Source organism: Mauremys mutica, chromosome 4, assembly GCF_020497125.1.
Source record: "Mauremys mutica isolate MM-2020 ecotype Southern chromosome 4, ASM2049712v1, whole genome shotgun sequence".
Taxonomy (NCBI): domain Eukaryota; kingdom Metazoa; phylum Chordata; order Testudines; family Geoemydidae; genus Mauremys; species Mauremys mutica.
In genome coordinates this window covers 77,791,463-77,811,126 of record NC_059075.1, presented here as the reverse complement: position 1 = coordinate 77,811,126, position 19,664 = coordinate 77,791,463, and the positions used below count along the sequence as shown (strand labels likewise).

Sequence of the window (19,664 nt, the reverse complement as noted above, 5' to 3'; positions counted from 1 at the left end):
ATTATGTCAAGTGAATTTGATACCTTTTTTATGAGATTACAAATTTGGTTGATAAAGGCAATAGTGGTGATGTAATATACTTAGAATATACTAACTAATAAGTCTCAAACTTATTGTAACTGTAAATAGGAATCATTATTGAGCAGGTCTGTTTCCAGTGGGGTCCTGCAGGGATTGGTTCTGGGCCCTGTGCTATTTAACATCTTATACAGAAAACATAAAATCATCACTGATAAAGTTTGCAGATGCAACAAAGATTGGGAAGTAGTAAATGATGAAGAGGACAGGTCACTGGTTCAGAACCATTTATATCGCTTGGTAAACTGGGCACAAGCAAACAACATGCATTTTAATTCAGCTAAATGTAAATGTATACGTCTGAGAACAAAGAATGTAGGGATGGGGGACTCTATCGTGGGAAGCAGTGACTATAAAAAAGATTTGGGGGTTGTGGTTGATAATCAGCTGAACGTGAGCTCCCAGTTTGACACTGTGGCCAAAAGAGCTAATATGATCCTGAGATGAATAAATAGTGGAATTTCAGGTACGAGTAGAGAGGTTATTTTATCTATGTATTTGGCACTGCTATAGCCACTGCTGGAATACTGTATCCAGTTCTGGTGCACACAATTCAAGAAGGATGTTGATAAATTGGAGAGGGTTCAAAGAAGAGCCACAAGAATGATTAAACAATTAGAAAACATGCCTTCTGGTGATAGACTTAAGTTGCTTACTCTATTTATCTTAATAAAGAGAAGGTTAAGGGGTGACTTGATTACACTCTACAAGTACATGCAGAAGAAATATTTAATAATGGGCTCTTCAATATAGCCGAGAAAGTTATAACACAAGCCAATGACTGGAAGTTGAAGCTAGACAAATTCAGTTTGGAAATAGGGCATACATTTTTAACAGTGAAAGTAATTAAACATTGGAATAATTTCCAAGGGATGTGGTGGATTGTCCATCACTAGTAATTTTAAAAACAAGATTGGATGTTTAATTAATTTGGGGAAGTTCTATGACTTGTACTATACAGACTAGATGATCACAATGGTCTTGGTCTTGGAATGTATAAAGAAGTATGACTGCCTCCTACTGAACAGTCAACACCAACAGCACCAAAGATTTTACATTTTAGTCTCCCACCATGTATTGACCATCTCAATCCTGGTTAGTTAATGAGATCATAGCTTGTGATAATATGGTTACAAAATCACAATTAGCACACATTTTTCAACCAAAATTAAAACAACTCAAAAAGTCCATGAAGATCACCATTTTCTAAAAAACACACAATCACTTTACAATCGCTAGAATGAGGAAAATATTATCAGATTCCAAGAATAGCCTTAGGGTGGACAGTGCATTTATAACCCATTAAGCTATCTTAACTTGCACATTGCTATCAGGGTTCCACTGTTTCAATAAATTGGCACTTTAGATGAGCTTTATCTGAACACACGATGTTCCATACCAGTGTCCCAGAAATCAGCAATAAAATATAATGAAACTACGTTAACAGCACAATGCCCCAGCTTAAGCAGAGTATAATTCAATAAGTTTGGCTAGTTTCTAGTTCTTACTGCCAACTTGTCTGTATTTTCTTTCTGTTGAATACGAGTTGTTTAAGTGATATGTAAAGAGCCAGATTCTGTCACACCTACGATGAAACAATGAGTAAAGTACTAAACATCAGAAAATGTGGAATAGTCTGGCTCATAACTCATTCCTCCTGCCTGCCATCTTAAAATCTAAATTATGTTTAAAGATGCTGTAGCTAGAAGTTAGGGTTTTTTTTACTATCCATTCTTCCATTTTGTAAATGTAATATTTTCAACACTTGTGATTTCATTGCAAGTCTTGTGATTGTTTTCACTTTTCTCAAAGCCCAAACCTCCAGAGTCATGTCATGATGTGAAAATTTGGGCTTCTATTTAAGAGATATTAAGTTGAAATGCTTGCAAATATGATCCCCTTAAGGTCCAAACCTGATCAATCAAATGAATAGAACTCTACATTTATTATTTTTTTAAATCTTGTGATGTTTTTGCAATATTGCAAATATTTTACAAAATATAATAATGTTAGCAATGTTTTTATAGCTAAAACAAAATACTTTTGAAATATAAAAACAGAGTTAATTTGGTTGTTCCTTTGCTTGTTTGGATTTAAACATCCCCCTGTAGCCCTTCCAATCATAAGGCATCAGCATTGCATTAATGCTTAAAGAACAGAGAGTGAAATTGACTATAAATCCAAATCAAACTGACTTCTGTTTTCATTCCTCAAACTGTGATAGATTTTTAAGAGTGAAGAACCCAGCAATGCTGCCAAGCAAAAAATGATTTTAAAAATAATTTCATTTTTAATATCAGTAATACAGGAAGGCAATATGTTCTTTAAAAAAAATGTGTGCTTATATTTTCTTTGTTCCATTAAGCCTTTGCTCTACACACACACAACTAATTTTACATCTTCCCAACCCTGATGTCAATTTGTAAGTTATAGGTCATAACTTGCCTCACAATTATTGCACACATTCAGGGCTGCTCTACTGCTGATGTCATTTTATATCATCTGAAAATCTGGCCCATAAAACTTATTATGGAGAACTGGCATCATGTAAAATTACTTAGGGACTAGTGTGTCTCCATTTTGTATATAGACACAGTAACAAGAAACCAATGAAGTCTAGGGATGGTTTTAGTAGCTGGGTGACTCTAGCTTGGGGTACCTATCCATCAAGATTTGTGCAATCTTGTCTCTCGTCTCTCCGTCGTTTGACCTGATTACCAAAGCAAAACGTAGTTGGGTGTGATAGGCTCAAGCAAGACAGTCTTCAAGGATGCCATCCCTTAAGTTGGTAGGAAGGATGGTGAGGTAGGCAGGCCTCCAGCAATAGGCACTAGCCAGGATACCGGACAGGGAAGAGTAGAGTTGTCCAGACTGTATTTATATTAGCTGCAGTAGCAGCACTCCCCTGCCTACCCATCTCTGCCTTCTCTGCTCTACAAAGGTTTTGGAGGAATGTGATATTTCCAGAAGGGCCATATCAGGCAGGGGATAGGGAGGGGGAAATGCAAGGAGTAACTGTGAGAATGTGTATGTCAATAGCAAGGTCTTCCCATACCTCTGAGCAGCCACCCACTCTGTCCATATTACAGGGTGGGCTGGTCTCTTGATTTGGTGAACAAGTTGTAGTCAAATAATTTTTTTTTAAACTAAGATCTGATACAAATATTTTAGGTTTTTATTGTTGTTGCTTCACAGTAAAGTAATTGTGTAATTATCTAAGACACTAATTACAGAAGAGACTTTTTACCCAGATGATCATGTATATATACACTTAAGCATCTATCCTTTCAGAATCCTTAAATGTAGGAGTAAGGCTGCTTTCCAAAGAAACAGGAATAAGAGGGTCCAAATTAGAATGAATTCTTAAGTTAGCACAAGAGCCAGGATGCCAGAAAGGGTCATTTAAATGAATCAGCTATAACTTCACCCTTTATAATAGAAGTCCAAGAAAATTCCCCCCCTACCTTACTGGGTACAGGCTTTAATTATTTGTCTGTCTGTCCTTCACTAAACTCACTGTGATATCATGGTCCCTGTTAATGTTTCATTGAAACCAATTGTCTGTATGATGTGCCTGCCTCCTACATTCAACAGCATTAAAGCAGTACTCTACCTGATCTGGAGATACCCGTGTAGTTATGCTGCTCTCTGAGGGTAAAGATCCCACATACTGCTGCAACCCGGCTCTAGGTTTACCTCATCCACTTGCTGAGTGGGGTATACTGTAGTCCTGCTAAAAGTGTCAGTGAGTACGCACCTGTAGCTTGTCAGTGGATTCTTTGGTCACCTCTGCTGATTGAAAAGTTGTGCATACTGTAGCCTGGCCCCCTGATCGGTGCAGTTAGTATTCAAGAATGCAGTTCTTTGGTTGTCATCCTAAATAAATAAAGGCAATAGCTTGCATTTGTGGAACATCTTTCATCTGAGGACTTCAGAGATGTATATTGAAACTAGGGCACATAAAGCTTAAATGACTTGTCCAAAATCACACAGCAACTCAGTGGCAGAACTAGGAACAGAAGCTAGCTGCCTTGACATGCAGTCCCCTGACAACGCTGCCTTCCACCGAACATGGCTTGCCTCAGAGCTCAGCTTGGCTCCAGCTCTCCCAGGTTGTGTCCCCCTCCTAAACTTCACTCTGAGACTGTACTGCTGTAGGCTTTCATTTGATGGATACACAAGATCACTTGGCTGTGCTGACTGTTTGACAGCAACTAGGAAGAAAACAAAGTTGTACATTACAGGGGGGGAAAAAAAGGAATTTCAATATGGGACAGTTCTCCCTAAACCAGTCATTACACTGGATTACAACCACAATCAGATTTGCCTGAGGTGGCTGAAAAGCAAATTAACCATTAATTTTTGCATAGAGTGCTTTTTTCCTTTTGCAATTATCTATATTACCATAAAAGACTCATTAAAAAAGTGATATCCTTTCACTCCTATCCAAGAAGAAATTACCTGCAAAGAGCTTCCCACCAGCATAGAAACTAATCTCCTAAACCCCGCAATTTGGGGGGAATATAAGGCTAAGCTGTTCAATGCTGGGGAAGGCCAGAGACGTAAGATTGACAGAGGCAGACAAGATACCTAATAGCTCAGATACGCTGTGTAGAGACCTTCAAGCACCTTATTGTGCTTTGTGGATGGGCTACTCCTAGGGGAATTCTGCGCCACTGCATGCATGCATAATTAATGGGCCAGACATATTTTTAATTTTTGGTGCAGAAAAAACCTTCTGCCAGAAAGTTGCTGAAGTTCTGCCTTTTGCCCACCAGAGGGTGATGTGGCAATAGCACAGAGCAGCAGCTCCCGGCCAACTCCGGAAGAAAAAGAGCCTGTAGTGCCTTCTTCACAGCACCTGTTGGGCCAAGTCAGGAGACAGGGGCTATGGGGAGACAGATGTGGTGGGGCTGCTGAGGGGGTCACAGATAGGGGCTCATAAGGGCTAGTGTGGGAGGACAGACTTGGGCAGGGCCTGAATGGGAGTGAAGCTGCAGGGCCACAGGGGAGAGGGAGGTGGCTGAGTGGGGGCACAGAGACACATGGGGATGGGGGCAGATGTGCCTGACTGGGAGAGGCTAGAGGTCAGCCAGGGTCTGCATTGTGGAAGCCTCCTAACAATCCCTCCCCACCCCCCAAAAAAACTGTTCCATATTTTTCCCACCCATACTCAACATCCCTCCAAGTTCACAAATTACTTCCCTCTCCCTCAGAACCTCTATTACTCCCTGACTCTTCCAAGTCTTTGCACTACTTATCAGGGGTGTGGGAAATATGATTCTGTATTGCAGTTTAAATGAATTATTATTCAGAGTTCTGTATTACTATGTCTAGTAAGGAATCTATTTGTCAAAAAAACATTTCCTGAATCTTTTTTGGTGTCTCTATTGTTACAGACATACTTGTTGACAGGTACTTTGAAATAAATGTCCAAAAATAAGTGAAACTGGTGTGATTCTATTGTGTTATTTTGACAAATAAATTATGCAGAATTTGAAAATATTGCGCGCAACATTTTTAATTTTTTTGTTGCAGAATTCCCCCAGGAGTAACAGTGACATGGCAGAACTGTGCTAATGACCACATTATGAAACCAATCAAGAGCTTTGCTCAACCTTTTGGTTAATGGTAGTTTAATCAAGACAGACAAAGCAAGTGAAACCCGGTGGAAACTGTACTTCAGAGTAGATAGGATCTTCTAGTACATTCCATGGAATATTTATTTTTGGGGGGATGGGTGGGTGGGTAGCTGGGTTTGAAGAGGATGAGGGCAGTGTAATGGGGTGGCATGTCCCCTCCTGGGTCAGTGGCCTGCAGCCCTGCCTGGCATAGCTGTAAAGAGGAAGGGGAACCAGACTCCCCTCTTCCACTCTTCAGCTTTCTACTGCTCTTTATAGGAGAATGAACTGTCCCAAACCCAGTTAATTCTACTAATTAAATTACACACCCCATCCCAGCTGTGGCAGGAAGAGCTAATTGTAAGAGGCTGGCCAGCTCCAGGCCTTTGACCCTGAAAGGGGAAAAAAAACCACCCTAGTACAGACAGCATTCCTTGTGATTGGGGCAGGGGTAAGATTTTACTGACTGCCTCAGGAGTATATTGAGTCAAGCACCATGGTAGGATTTTAAAAAGGCTGGATAATTTCATGACCAATATCATCATGTGTACTTCATCCTGTTACAGAAGAGACTTGATTGTAATGGATATAAAAGGGATTCTTTACTGAGGCCAGTGGACATACATAGACTCTGTGGCTCCCTCTCTCTCTATTTAGTTGCCAGACTTAGTGCACACAGCCTGTGCTGCCTGGTATTATCACACAGGGTCTCCTTATATCCTAGCATGGACTCAGCATTCATCAAAGGGACTTCTGACTACTTGGATCTAGGGGTAATCGTACTTTAATTTCAGGTCATTGGTTCATTGCTAAGGGACTCAGGAAACAAATCTCTGTTCCTCACACATATAGTATAGCACAATTCCCTAGTTACCCAGTATGGTGCCTTCAGCTTTATTTCATGGAAGCAAGCTACTGGACTTAATGGTCCGATGATCTGATCTAATATGGTAAAACCTGTGCTCCTATGCAGCATGCTGCTAGATCTCTTTATGTAACTGCAGCTGCTGCCTTAGTGATCATATTGCGTGTAATGGCATGTCTGCCTTAGGGGATTTATGGGTATGCACTGCAGGCAGTGGTGGGGTGCAGGGAATGGAGGAATGCATCAGCTAGGTTGTGTAGACATTTTGAATTGCTGGCAATCCCCCCTGGGCTGCTGCAGGAAAAATGAGAGACCCAGGGAGCTGCTGACAGCCCACACACTGGATGACCAGTTTCTTTCCGAAATGAAGAAAGTAAAACAACATTCAGCAGTGATGAAAAGAAGTAAAAGATCAGCCCTGAACTATCACTTCTCTCAGTGTTCCACAGATTGGCTTGGTGCCCAATGCAAAATTACATCTGAACTCTCACACGCAGAGCCTGAGCAGCTGAGAGAGAAATGCTGGGGTGGGCAGGGACTCTCAGAGCAGTACTGTTGTTTTCATTTGATCCTAAAAGCTGTTCAGGATCCTGACCCAAGGATACGAGCATTACAAAGAGAAATATTTCTGTGTGTTCTTCTTTGTGAATTTAGTGCTGGTCAAAGGTGCTGGAGTTCCCATGTTGGAGACTGAAATCCTGCTTTGTATCCAAGAGAAGGTACAAGCTACGCAGATTTTCTATCTTCCTCTGAAGCATCTGGTACTAGCCATTTTCAGGGTATGCCTGCACTGCAGTCATGGGGTATGACTGAAGCTCATGTAGACATAGTCAAGCTAGTTTCTAACTAGCTAGCTTAGTTATCAGAGCAGTGAAGCCTCAGCACTTTGGCCTTCATTTGGGCTGTACAAGCCTGGACTCTGCACGTCCACTGGTCTGGTGCCTGTAGCTCGAGTAGGTCTATGCAAACTGCAGTCACACCCCATGACTGCAGTGTAGACGTACCCTCAGAGATAGGAGACTAGACTAGACAGACCACGAGTCTTATCAAGTATGACAATTCCTCTTTCTTCCGAGATGGCTCAAAGATAAGAGTACAAACCAATTCCAAGGTAGGGGGAGAGAGGGGCATTTCTCTGTGATAGGGGTCACTATTCCAGTAGGCTCTGAAATGAGATCCTTCCTCAAATGTATTCCTTTAAGGCCTCATTGAAATCTCCATTTAACACTCCCTCCCCAAATCCAATATTTAAAAATCAGTTCCTCCTGTCACTTGCATATCAAACACTGACAAGTTCAGGGGTCTGTGTTTTTACTGCAATAAGAGATACTCCACTGACCTCCTAACGTAGTTCAAGTAGCTGCTCTTTATGCTCCTTTAGGCTCACTGTATGGGGAACCATCAACACCCTGCAGTCACCTCTTGTCAAGAAAAAGGCAATTTTATTTTTGTTTTTTTCCCATTTTAAATTTAACTTTCTTTTTCATTTGAGCTTTAAAAAGTCTCAGAGAAGTGCCAGCTCTCTGTTGATTGATGATGGAATTTCATTAGGCTAAGACAGCATTTTAGGACTTGTTTTAATCATTTCTAGTGCTACTGCTTTCTGCAGGGAAGGAGTCTCTTAAATGTTAGCTATTGCAGAGTGCAGTGGAGACTTCCCTCAGCAGGATATGAAAAAAGATCATGGACTTCACTGACAGTTACTTGTACCTTGCCACGGGGTGGAAGTAGAGAGAGAATAGGGCTCCCTGATGAAATGGTCTGAACTTGCCTATCACAGAAACACTGAGCAGCTGCCTTCACTTACACAGAGATATGACCCAAAGTGGTAATACCACAGTATGAAGTGACGCTGAATCTCTTGGCAAACAGCAGTGATACCAGCCTCTAAGAGCTTAGTCCAAAATAAAAGCATGACCTTTATTTCCAAACTCAAATGCACACAAAGCTCATTCCCAGAGCATACACAAGAACATTAGAGCCCGTTTCTAGCAGCATCATTTCTTGAAAAGAGCAGGAAATATTCAGTAAAACACCAAGGAATTTAAGTAGTAAACAATATGTTCCTTGTTTGCCAATTACTTCAGATCAGCCTCTTGCCAGAAACCTACCATGTCTCTGATTCACTTCAGAGCTCTATTTTTTTTGCCATATCTGTGAGTCTGACTGATTTAGCATACCAACAGCCTTACTTGTAATTGCCTGATTAAAAAAAAAAGGTTCAAAGTGCCTGATTGTATTACAAACCAATGCCCAGTTATCAAACATCATATCATTAAATTAACCAAGTGGGTTCAACTTGTGCACATACAATTTTAATGTAGTATCGCTTGTGTATGCAACTATAGGTGTTACAAAAAAACAATTTACCCTAGATCTGCAAATACAAACCAGTTTTGCATCTTTAAATTTTATTGTTCATGTGCACAAATGACAGTGTGCAAAAGGTGTGTCCAATCACTTGCACACATAAAGATATCTGTGCTGGGGAACTCATTTTGAAAATATGACAGGCCCATAGAAATTAACCTTTTGCCTACATACACAAATACAAAAACTTTAGAACCAGACTTCAAAGAGAAACTGCTGAGCTCCAGTTCATCTGCAAATTTGACACCATCAGCTCAGGATTAAACAAAGACTGTGAATGGCTTGCCAATTACAGAACCAGTTTCTCCTCCCTTGGTTTTCACACCTCAACTGCTAGAACAGGGCCTCATCCTCCCTGATTGATCTAACCTCGTTATCTCTAGCTTGCTTCTTGCTTGCTTATATATACCTGCCCTTGGAAATTTCCACTACTTGCATCCGAAGAAGTGGGTATTCACCCACGAAAGCTCATGCTGCAAAACGTCTGTTAGTCTATAAGGTGCCACAGGATTCTTTGCTGCTTTTACAGAACCAGACTAACACGGCTACCCCTCTGATAAATACAAATGGGTTTCCTTCATTAAAAACACTGAGAAGAATGAGGATGGTAGGTCATTAGTTTCCACATTACATTTTGTTTTGTATTAAAGAAGGGGATTTTACAAGATTTAATTGTCAACAGAAACTTAATTTAAACAAACAGTTGTTTTAAACATTTTTAACAATCCCCCATAGTGCAGTGAACCAGGGCCAGCTCCAGGCACCAGCATTCCAAGCTGGTGCTTGGGGCGGCATTCTGCAAGGGGCAGCAGTCCCTGTTGTTTTGCCCCCAAGCCGTGTGCCGAATTGCCGCCCTGGGCGGCGGGGGCAGTCCGTGCGCCGTTAGGGCAGCAGGCGCGTTTCCGTGGGGAGGGCAATTTGGCAGCAGCTTCTATGTTTAGCTGTCCGGGGAGGCTTCAGCTAAACATAGAAGCTGCCGCCGAATTGCTGCCGCCGCGGAAACACGCCTGCCGCCCTAAGGACACAGGACTACCTCCTCCGCCTGGGGCGGCAATTCGGCGCGCTGCTTGGGGCGGCGAAAACTGTAGAGCCAGCCCTGCAGTGAACCCAAATCACAACATTGTTTTAGTGCATGAGAAATAGGAAGCAAAACTGACTAGTCTTGCCAAGCTGAGTGAAGTGCAGAGTGCAAAGAGCACAAATGCTCAATGGGAATTGTCTGTTTAAAATTCTATCAGCTTTAATAACTTAGGGTATTATTAGTAACACAGTATGCCCGGGCATCTTTCCCAGATTGCTCCAAAACAAAGTCCATACAATGTGCAGAGTCCAGGAATTTTCCTGGAATTTGGCTTTACTATATATCAGAAACTAACAACATACCATAATATAACATATAGTTCAGACTATCTCCCCAGGCTTAGTTGCTCTCAGGTTTCCTTCCTCGGGACTGCTCAGCCCACATACTAGATCCTCTCTCCACAGAGAACTCTTCCTATTTTCCTTATAGCTATGTCAAGGTAATGAGCTATCTGCCTCAGAACACAGTTGCCAACTCATGATTTTATCATGTCTCATTAACTTTTTTTTTAATTCTGACAATTCCTGGGTCCAGACATAAAGAAATTTCCCTTATTCAAAATGACTGCAATTACCCATCATTTTAAATGGGGCTAAAGCCAAACATCCCTCAGCCTTCAGAGCCATCACTTCATACAGGTTTTGACTGTAGAAAAGAGACTGCTAGTAAAGATGGCCACTACATTTTGTTATTTTAAATGAGAGTGAAGCAGGTTGCCTTCAAGGAAGATGGACATCTACTGGGTGCTATGGTTAATATTCTGGATAGAAAACTGTGAGGAGACAGCTGTATGTGAGAAGCAGGAGACATCCTGAAGAGGAGCTGTGAAGAGGTGCTGAGAAACATGCAAGTAAAATGCAGGAATGCAAGCGAAAATGCAACTGATACAAGAGTGTAAAGGGAAAGGGAGAGAAATATGGAGGGTTGCCTGGGATCAGGAGACTGTGGGAAGCCCGGGTGGGCTCAGGAAGGAGACAGGGTAGCAATAAGGGAGGAGGACAGAGAGGGATAGAATGGCAGCTCTCCCACCCAATGGCTAGGAGAAGGTATAGGGAGGTCCACTCTTAGCAGCCAGTGGAGAAGCCTGCATTTTTGTGTACGCATATCAGATTGAATTTTGACCTCGAAATGCTCACACAAATGTGGGGGCAAATAGTTGGTAAAAGGGTCAAAAGCCATAAGGAAAATGGAAAAAATAAGCATTCCACTCTCCTCAAATGTGCCTATTTTTAAATCTCATAATTTTGGTGGGGTTGACTCCTGATTTTTGAATGCTTGGGATTGGGAGTAAGAGGGTCAGCAGAACCCTCTTAACCTTTGTCCAGTTGCATCAATACCTGCATCAATAACTGGGTGGGATATTTCAGGTAAATAATACCAACCTGTTACACAAAGATAAGGAATCTCCTAACAAATAGTAGTTCATTTTTTCTTTTATCTCAGAAGTGCCTCTATAAATGTTATTACAACAAACTATATTTTTAAATTCAAACACCAAAGGTGGAAGAGAGAGCTCAGGTGGATTTTGATTAGTGCTGATGTTTTCCATTAACAGATAATTTTAGAAAAATCCCCATTGTATAGGAGGTTAGGACCTTGAAAGAGAGATTGAATCAAATTTCTCCAGTGGAACGGTACCTCTCAGCACACCATTCACTACTATCATTTGAGTGAAACATTTAAGTCACAATGGGGTGACAGAAGCAATTTTATTTTTCCATTGCTAAACAGCTCGTATCCTACCAATATCACATAGTAAAGTATGTAGAAAGGTGAAAAGGGGAGGGTTAGTCTTCTTTCAGGAAATAAGCTGCCAAGTAACCGTGATGACACGAAACACAGTGGATGGAAGCGTATTTAACACCAGGATTTTTTGATGAGTATATGTATACAAATTTGATACTATTTGATTCCCAGCTTCTATTTGGATTAAGTTTCTGCCTCTTAAATTAATTCAAATAACTCAGATTTCTCTTCTGAGCCCTGTTTTCTTATTTATTTGGCTAACATTGGGTGCACAATAGGGGACTATTACTCTTTGACAATCTGGTGTTTGATTTAGTAATTGTAGCTATTTGAAAAAAGAAAAAAGCAGGCTGTCTGCCACAGCAACTTCCTTTGTATTCAGTCCAAACCCTTATTAATGTCCCAAGCTGCAGGGTCCAGTGGAAGCACCCTCTGGATTGTCAAGCAGCTGGAAATGGCACTGTAGATTTATAGAAACAGAACAAAATATGAATCTTGAAGAAAGTAGGTATAAATCTGAGTCCTTCAAAATTTGTATTTTCTTCTTCTCTTCACACAGAAACCCTACTGTTCATTTTCCCTATATAGCATATATAAGGGTCCTCCCACTGGACTGTGACCTTCTGAGATCTCACTATCTTAGCACTATCTTAGCAGGATTTGGAGCATAGTTCTTCAATAAGCTCTGCATCAGACTTCCATGCCTAAATGGAGCCTCAACAACTTTAGTGCGGGGTCTACTCATGCAGAACAACTTGCAGGATTGAGCCTTATTCAGTACTGAGGTGTGAGACCTGCAAATAAATGATTTAGAAGGTGACATTCTTCCCTCTGAGTAAACTGAATCAATGCTCAAGTGTGGTGTGAAGGGACAGTGTGTTGGCTAGTGGAGGTATCACCACCGCTCAAACAGAGATGCTGACCATGTGTGGCTGTGAAAAATTCTATGGCATGTTTCCAACTGCAGGGATATTAGCCCTGGTATACTGACCAAATTCCAATCTGAATAATTACCTTTGTTTTCTACTGCAGTTTCAGCTGATAGACCCCGGTTAAAACCATGTTACTCCACCTTGGATCTCCCTCTCCCACAGTGAATTTACCTACCATATTTTCCCTGTGATCAGAGGGCTTCCTACCTCCCTCCTTGCAGTTTGAGAGCATTCCCACAGAAGCCTGGAGACACTGTTATTCTAGACCAACTTTCAGTGGCAGTAAAGGGAAATATTTGATGATGATCTGTGAGTAGGAAATTCTGGAGCCTGCTAGTTTCATGTTCAGGAAAATAAAATTACACAAGTTTAATACATAATACTTTGCAGATGTGACTGCAAAGGTCCGGCAGTACAGATAAACAGCAAAAAACATTATGTTTTCCTTTCCTAAGAAAAGTTCAATAGTATTGAAGTTAATGGTGTACCAATTCTGGGGAGAGAAGGTTCCCATCTATGCTGGACTTACATATTGCCAGATAAAATGTGAGAATCACCAGAGGAATAGGATATTCAGAGAGGAATTATCATCTTGTTAAGGCCCTGGACTAGCACTCAGAACATCTGGAATCAGTTCATGGTTCTGCTGTAGACCTTCAGTATGACTTTGGGCATATAACTTAGGCCTTGTTTACCCAGGAAATTGATGGGTATAGCTATTGCAGAATAAACTCCCCAGGTGGCCACTCTATTCCAGGATAAAAGTAACTTTATCCCAGAATAGTTACTCAGCTCACAAAGAGGAGTAATTATTCCACAATAAAATCACTTTTATTCCAGAATAGAATTCCACACAAGGAGCTATTGAGTAATAGCTTATTCTGCAATAACTATGTTGGTCAATTTCCCTTTCTAACAAAGCCTAAATCTCTGTGCCTCACTTCCTCCTCTATAAAATGGAGATAATATTCCCTTCCACCATCCTTTATCTGTCTTGTGTAGATTTCACACTATTTCTCACCATTTATTTATACAGTGGCTAGCACAATGTGGCTCCAGTCTCAGTTGGGGCTTCTAGGTGCTACACTAATACCAATGAATAATAATAAACAGCAACAGCCCACTGGTTTCATTAATCACATTCATTCCCTCTGCCATCAAAGGCTTAGCTGTTCTGCCAATAACACTCTCACCCCTTCTCTCTTTTTTGTATTAATATATAACAACAATAATATAATTTTCTTTATGCCCCCACTTGTCAGACACTGCACCTTGGTCACTGAGGAGCTGCCATGTGATACATTTGCATGCCCCTAGGATTGCCTGTGGTTTCCTGCAATATGCCAGTTCATCACTAGAGCTGTGAGGACCTCACTGTTCACAAGTGTCCATTTGTTTCCATGTGTTTCCTTTGTTTCCATTCCCTGAATGGAGTTTTCCTTGGAGTTGACACTCAACATTAACACAGATGCTTTCTGGCTTGCTTTTTACTTTTAACTTTTGCTTTTAAACACTGAAAGAAAACATCACCACTTACAGTGTCCTTAGAGCCTAATACAATTTTCATTACATAGCACTGTATACAGTCTTCAACTAATTTAACAAAATAGTTCATAGCCAAATGATTGCAATCTAATAATTTCTTTGCCTGAATTTATTTACAAATATTTTTAAGACACCAAAAACTTTTCTCTTTGGCATGTTTACAAAGTTCAACTGCTGTTCCCTCTAGCAACTACAGAGTCAACTTTTCACTTTCCTTTAAATCACCTGCTTTGTCTTCCAACAGCCACTTACCAATTCAAATCACCATTCCAAATATCCTCCTGTTACTACCAGTTTAGCTAGGAGGGTGGGCTTCTCAACTAGCCCCGACCCTTCTGGTCTTTTCCCTAAAACATTTCTACTCACAAGACTACCCGAGTCCTCCCTATCTGAGCCTCTAGCTATTATCTTTGGAAAATCATGGGAGACAGGAGAGATTCCAGAAGACTAGAAACAGGCAAATATAGTGCCCATCTATAAAAAGGGAAATAAAAACAACCCAGGAAACTACAGACCAGTTAGTTTAACTTCTGTGCCAGGGAAGATAATAGAGCAAGTAATTAAGGAAATCATCTGCAAACACTTGGAAGGAGCTAAGGTGATAGGGAATAGCCAGCATGGATTTGTAAAGAACAAATCATATAAAACCAATCTGATAGCTTTCTTTAATAGGATAATGAGTCTTGTGAATAAGGGAGAAGTGGTGGATGTGGTGTACCTAGACTTTAATAAGGCATTTAATATGGTCTCGCATGATATTCTTATCAATAAACTAGGCAAATACAACTTAGATGGGGCTACTATAAGGTGGGTGCATAACTGGCTGGATAACCGTACTCAGAGAGTAGTTATTCATGGTTCCCAATCCTGTTGGAAAGGTATAACAAGTGGGGTTCTGCAGGGGTCTGTTTTGAGACCAGCTCTGTTCAATAGCTTCATCAACGACTTAGATATTGGCATAGAAGTATGCTTATTAAGTTTGCAGATGATACCAAACTGGGAGGGATTGCAATTGCTTTGGAGGATAGGGTCATAATTAAAAATGATCTAGACAAATTGGAGAAATGGTCTGAGGTAAATAGGATGAAGTTTAATAAAGGCAAATGCAAAGTGCTCCACTTAGGAAGGAACAATCAGTTTCACACATACAGAATGGGAAGAGACTGTCTAGGAACAAGTATCAGAGGGGTAGCCATGTTACTCTGGATCTGTAAAAGCAGCAAAGAGTCCTGTGGCACCTTATAGACTAACAGATGTTTTGGAGCATGAGCTTTCATGGGTGAATACCCACTTTGTCAGATGCATGTAGTGGAAATTTCCAGGGGCAGGTATATATATGCAAGCAAGAAGCCGGCTACAGATAACGAGGTTAGTTCAATCAGGGAGGATGAGGCCCTCTTCTAGCAGTTGAGGTGTGAAAACCAAGGGAGGAGAAACTGGTTTTGTAGTTGGCAAGCCATTCACAGTCTTTGTTTAACCCTGAGCTGATGGTGTCAAATTTGCAGATGAACTGAAGCTCGGCAGTTTCTCTTTGAAGTCTGGTCCTGAAGTTTTTTGCTGTAGGATGGCCCACCTTAAGATCTGCTATTGTGTGGCCAGGGAGGTTGAAGTGTTCTCCTACAGGTTTTTGTATATTGCCATTCCTAATATCTGATTTGTGTCCATTTATCCTTTTCCGTAGAGACTGTCCAGTTTGGCTGATGTACATAGCAGAGGGGCATTGCTGGCATATGATGGCGTATATTACATTGGTGGACGTGCAGGTGAATGAACCGGTGATGGTGTGGCTGATCTGGTTAGGTCCTGTGATGGTGTCGCTGGTGCAGATATGTGGGCAGAGTTGGCATCGAGGTTTGTTGCATGGATTGGTTCCTGAGTTAGAGTTACATTGGCTAAACAACATTCTGATGATAGTGACTTTTTAGATTTTCAAAAGCACTCAGCATTGACCTAACTTGGCTCCCATTAAAATCAATGGAAATAGGAGCAGATCTAGGTGAATGGTAAGTATTGCTGAAATTTTCATCCATAATCATAATTGACCTAGATGAGATCCAAACTAATGATGAAAGAGGTGAAAAGAACTCCCATTACCCATACATTGAACTTTTGGCCTTTCAGTCTTGTTTGGTAATCTCTACATTTTAGAGTTAAAATATTTTTATTTCCATTCTGCATAGTCAGGTAAAGCTTTTTTCTATGTGCTAATGGTTTAATTATATTGTTTCCCCTTCTTTTCTTTAGGAGTTGTCACTGTGATTAAAATCCTTGCTCAAAGCAGATCTAAGCAAGAAGGTGACTTTAGGGTTCATTTTCTAATTGATCAAACAAACTGCTGATTAAATGCATCTGTGCCTAATCAAAACAAAGCTACAATGCAAAAGCACAGTGTATCATTTAGCTAGGTGCATGAGATTGTAGCCATCAAGGGGAATGAAGAGTTAGTTGATTAGTTAATGGTGCTCCGCACGCAAATGCATCTTCACGGAGGCTGGTTTCTATCACAAGCCAACAATGTCATTTAATGTTATTTGTATGGGTATTGGTACACAGATATCTTTCTGGTGTGCAATAGTCTTTGCTGAGTAATCCCATAATTTTATTCATGTGTCATGTCTGCAACCAGAGTGTGAGCTCTAAAGAGAGGGGACTGTGTCTTCTTGTCTGTATTAGGAGATGCCTTGCACACTTTAGGGGGAAACACTCTAAAACAGTGTTTCTCAATTTTCAGTGTTTCTCAATTTTTTGGTACAGACTGGCTTGTTGCCTTCCTGAACTGTATCAGGTAGATCTTAGGGACCAGCACCAGTCCACAGACTGGTTGTTGAGAAACACTACTATAAAATAAATAATGATAAGCATATACTAGGTGACTGGGAGCTCATTAAATCAAGCTACTGCTGAGTCTCAATATGTTATTTATTTACATTATGGTTGGAATTTTCAAGGGAGCCTAAAAGAGGAGAGTGAGTTCTTATATCTCTTCAACCCATATGTTAATCTAAAGCCATTATGCTTACTGATAATATCTAGAATGCATGAGTGTACTCATTAACACCCCCCCCCCAAGACTTCTCAGCATACACAAGGTCCAGTGTAAAACCAAACTTGGGGAGGATTCTCTGAGCGGGCAGTCTCCTTGGTTGTTCCATAAATCCTGCTCAGGAATCTGGATAACGATGTCTCCCAGAAATTACAAACCACTTCTCCTTACTGTTTAAGGGCAATGAACTGTTGCTGCTACTGGATATGAGTAATTACCGTAATCCCATCACTCTTCTCTACAACCTGCCAGGTGCTATGCCTTACTGTATGGTAACTACAATTTAGATTAAAAAATCAATGACCTGACCTGAGTGCCTTTAGCAGTGTCTGCTAATATCTGGGATTACAGCTAAAGGAGGGAAAACAGGGATCAAGCTATTCCTACCGTACCACAACATACACACATTTTCCTTCACTCCAAATTAAAAAGCAAAACATAGTGACATGAAAAGTGTTGTATTATTTGGGAATGGATTTAGCAATCAGTGATTAATAATGCTGGTCACAGCCAGGAATAGCAGTTTTGTAGGGGACATCTGAACAGCCACATGCTCGACTCACTGAAGCAAAGCGAATGCATTAATATGAACAATAATACATATTTTGCACTATAGTATAACTCATGCAAGAATGAGTCAACCACTTTAAATTATTAATGGTTAGTTGTAGTCGTATTTGCATAGCAGTAGCAGCTGGAGGCCACAGTTGTGCCTGCAGTAGGTTAAAGCAAAACATAATGAGTCATTTTACAGGTGGGGAAATGGAGGCACAAAGAATTGAAGAGACTTGCCCAATGCCATGCAAAAAAATCAGGGGCAAGCACAGAAACCGAAACCAGTGGCACTGTTTCTTGATCTAACCCCTGGACAATATTCGAGCTGGTTATTGATGAAGAGAAAGCTTGCAAACATGGTATCGTTCCTGGTTAGAGAACAACTGTGCATTGCCTCAATGTTTAAACTGCTCTTTAGCCTGTCATGGTTTTATTTCACTTTTTTCTAACCTATATTCCTCATTAAACCCCCTCATTTCATATCCCTTGAGTGTTTCACTGACTTTGGACAGCTGATGAGCTATGAAAGACGTGCAGTAATAAGCAAAAACCAAGGAGCTTATCTTCAGCCGGTGAAATGGGCTTGCAGTCACTTGTCTGTACAGCAACAGCGACATCCAGTGGACAATGGTGCCCAAGTACTTCCAAATAATGGATACAGAAGGACAGGCCTCAAAGCTACCCCCCATCATCAGTCAATAGGGATAAGGCAATTTATTTTGCCTAATTTCTAGCCCATTCAAAATTGATAGGTCCAAAGTGAGACTCAAAGGATATTTGCTTTATGCTTTGCTGGGAAAACAGGAACGGAGATAAAAAAAATGGATCTGTATTATCCTGCACAAAGTTTGCAGTGAATCTGGGTCTCACAAACCTTCCCTCTATGATAAGTTTATAGCTTCTTGTGTAAACTCATTGTTTTCTATGGGAAGCTTCAGTTATTTTTAGAAAACTTCCCACTGAGATTAGCTCAGCATAGTTACTACCAGGTCCCCTTTGGCTCAGAGACAGCCACAACGGCTCTAGTGAGAGTCTCAGCTGACGGGAGCACCAACAGCAAGTCCAGTCACCAGACTGGACTCTGCTAACTGGTTATGTCTCCTCTCAAACTCAGGGTCATTTACTAGACCTCAACTATTCCAATAATGTAACAGTATGGACCTTTGCTACTGGCAAATTTCAGGACCCTTGGAGAAGAAATTGTAGAGATTTTATTACAGCCTCTGACAACCACAGTTTCGTTCTTTTAAATCAGAAATTTCCATCAAACAAATTATTACAACACAGTATTTAAAATATTAGGTAATATTTCAGAATACCTTAAAAGGTGTGTGTGTGTGACAGAACTGAGCTGTAAAACTTGCATTACCAAACAAATTTCACATTTGACCTGTAGTTTTCACAGGCCATATTCCAGGCCATTAATCCTCAGTGCCACTCAATCTCTGACGGATACACTGATTTGTTTCTTTCTTTCACTGAATGATAGAAATGAAGGTCTGGAAAGGCTCTCAAATGATCATCTAGATCATTCCTCTGCCCAAAGGTAGTAGTAGATAAACCTAGACCATCCTAGAGAGATGTTTGTCTAACCTGTCCTAAAAAAAACCAAACAAACAAAAAAAACCAAAAAACCACCACTATCTCTCTAGGTAAATTTTTCTAGCGCTTAACTATCTTTATACTTAGGCCTGGTCTACACTACAGGGGGGGGGGGTCGAACTAAGGTACGCAACTTCAGCCACGCAAATAGCGTAGCTGAAGTCGAACTACCTTAGTTCGACTGACTTACCCGTCCTGACGCCGCGGGATCGAAGTCCGCAGCTCC

At 40.8% G+C, this 19,664-nt stretch overlaps 1 protein-coding gene across 10 annotated transcripts in view; it reads right to left on the bottom strand.

Moving 5' to 3' along the window:
• Positions 1-19,664, bottom strand: part of LRRC4C (leucine rich repeat containing 4C) — a 569,742-nt gene that overhangs the window by 30,917 nt on the left and 519,161 nt on the right. For 7 of the 10 annotated variants that reach the window (XM_045016616.1, XM_045016617.1, XM_045016620.1 and 4 more), the window contains one exon: positions 3,836-3,954. The exons of 2 other annotated variants lie outside the window; for them this stretch is intronic. The gene's annotated coding sequence lies outside the window, so the exon portion shown is untranslated. Of the gene's footprint in view, positions 1-3,835; positions 3,955-6,573; positions 6,593-19,664 lie in introns of those variants that run through there. One more of the 10 variants, XM_045016626.1, reaches the window with a different exon arrangement.